Source organism: Crocuta crocuta, unplaced genomic scaffold (assembly GCF_008692635.1).
Source record: "Crocuta crocuta isolate KB4526 unplaced genomic scaffold, BGI_CrCroc_1.0 scaffold832, whole genome shotgun sequence".
Taxonomy (NCBI): domain Eukaryota; kingdom Metazoa; phylum Chordata; class Mammalia; order Carnivora; family Hyaenidae; genus Crocuta; species Crocuta crocuta.
Window position 1 is genome coordinate 46,973 of NW_027532425.1, and position 2,310 is coordinate 49,282.

A 2,310-nucleotide genomic window follows, 5' to 3' on the forward strand; every position below is an offset into this window, starting at 1 on the left:
GCAAAGTGTGTAATTAATATTATATTTATTATATGAATACATTTTTATTTTATAATATTATACAAATTAATACATTTTTCATAAATAGAAAAAAAGTTGTCTTAGACTATACTATTTAAGGTTATAAAGGTGGCAAGTGATTGTTCAACTGAAAATAATCCATTTTATGAAACCTCACATCATTGTTATGGTGACTAGTTTCTCTTCCTCTCTGGGTAGGGAAACCACAGGAGACTGGTTTGAAGTGGGGAGCAGGAGGGGCGACAGTGTCTCCACCACACTGGCATTTTTCCCATAAGACAGTGACACAGTTCAGTATTCCAAATTGTGTTTGCTGTGGCATTGTGTACATTCTTCTGCATATTGGGGGCGGGATATTACATGAGTAAAGGATGGTAAATTCTGACTGTAAGAGTGAATCTCTGGTTACTGCTTTTACACTCAGTGAGCAAAGATTTTGTGATTTTAGTAGCTAATTTCAGAGCAATCCATTAAATCATTTTAGCAGCAAAGGACTTGAAGTCAGCTTATGGAAAGTGGACATCACTTCCACTAAAACCTTAAAAGAACCAAGAAAAGAATCAAATGTGCTCTGATTCAGGAATTCATGCTCTAACTTTATAGTGTGAATACCACAGAGCTTACCAGTGTATCCTCCTGACACATTTTCCCCTGAGGCACATGATGGCTTGTCCTAATGTCATTATATTCTAAAACAGTCTGTGGTTCTGATTTCTTAAATCACCCTTCCATTGAACTTGAGGAGAGGAGTCTTCTTTCAAGAGACAAATCAAACATTTCTACATAGTTAATGCATCTACCTTTTTTTGTACTTTTTTTCTAAGGCTTGATTTTCCTTGTCTGCTTGGGAAGTGGTATGTGCCTCTAATAAGTACCTTCACTAATTTATTTATAAAACTAGTTGCTTTTCTAATTTAGCAGGTGGCAAAAAAAGAACCATGGAAACATGTCCAGTTGTTATATGCCCAGGTTAAAAATAGATGGGTGGTAGAATTATACTTTTAGTATGCATCTGGATATATATTAAAAATGCCGTAGTTCTCAGAGGCGTTGCCTGGGTCCCCTTTGTTCTTGACTTTTGGGAACTATGATGGCTGCACTCAGTGTTTTTGTTAAAGGCCACTAACTGGAGGACTTTTTCTCTTCTGTTATAGCACCAAAGTGTTAATTAAGGTTGGTTTTCTATTTCTTTTTTTGAAAAGTAAAAGTTTTGTAATATATTTCAGCTTTTATGTATATATGAAGCTATGATTTTTAGTTTAAATGCATTTCATTTTTAAACAACTTACATGACATTTTTAAAATTAAAAACAATGACTCCACTCCAAATAAAATCAAGGTCAAAATAAATGAAGAGCCCAAGATGACATCAGTCCCATTTTTCTAAGTCCTAGTGTTGTGTGGATGAAGAGCAGTAGCCAGTTAGGACAACAGGTGATACATGCAAAGTAATAGCTAAATTCATTATTTTTTTCATTTTTAAGCTTTCCTTAAAGAAAATCATAAATGAGGTCATACCATCCTCATGGTAGTCCAGCAGAACAATGATGACATCTAGATTCATGTTTTCACCAATAAAGAACTGGTAGTTTTAGAAATTAGCAAGGACGTGCTTGATTTGTTCTGCAGCCCCTGTCATAAAAGGTTTTACTCTCTCTGGCCTATGTTCTTCAAGTTTGCCTTTGATTAATTTCATGTAATCTTTGATGTACTTCTCATAGGCTTCTTTTGTGAAGCTGGTGTCCTGCAAGTGATGGCTCATGACAACATCAATACCAGTGATTACTGTGCTTTTGGTACCTTTGCACACCAGGCCTTCAGTGGAGGCATTTTCATCAATGAGTGAGTCAATGTTGCCCTCTGTCCTACTGACCATCTTCCCTTCCACCTCCTGGCAGTCTGTCTGCAATCTCCCAGATCTTGTAGATGTCAGAGAACATTTCATTATAACTTACAAGGTCCTAGAAGATGATCGTGACCACAGCTGAAGAGATGGTGGCAATGCCATCTTAGCAGGAGCCAGGAGTTCTAAGTGAGCTCGGTGCAGCTAGAGCGACAATTGTGGGGAGTGTAGAGCAGGTGGAAAAAATTCCAGCGATATTGGAAAGGATTTCTTTGTTGGCTTAAACAATGATCTGAAAATGTTTAAAGCCTTTTATTTTATTTTTTGAACTGTTTAAAGTCTTTTTAAGTTTGAGGTTCTACACCAAAATTGACTCAGTGGATTTTGTCTATAGGATTACTATTTTTTGTGTCATCATCAATAAGAATTTTGGAGTGACCATTACA

General features: G+C 36.3%; 1 pseudogene; it reads right to left on the reverse strand.

The window, feature by feature from the left end:
- Window positions 1-1,411: 1,411 nt before the first annotated feature.
- LOC144243939 (translationally-controlled tumor protein-like) lies at window positions 1,412-1,988 on the reverse strand (annotated as a pseudogene).
- Window positions 1,989-2,310: the final 322 nt, after the last annotated feature.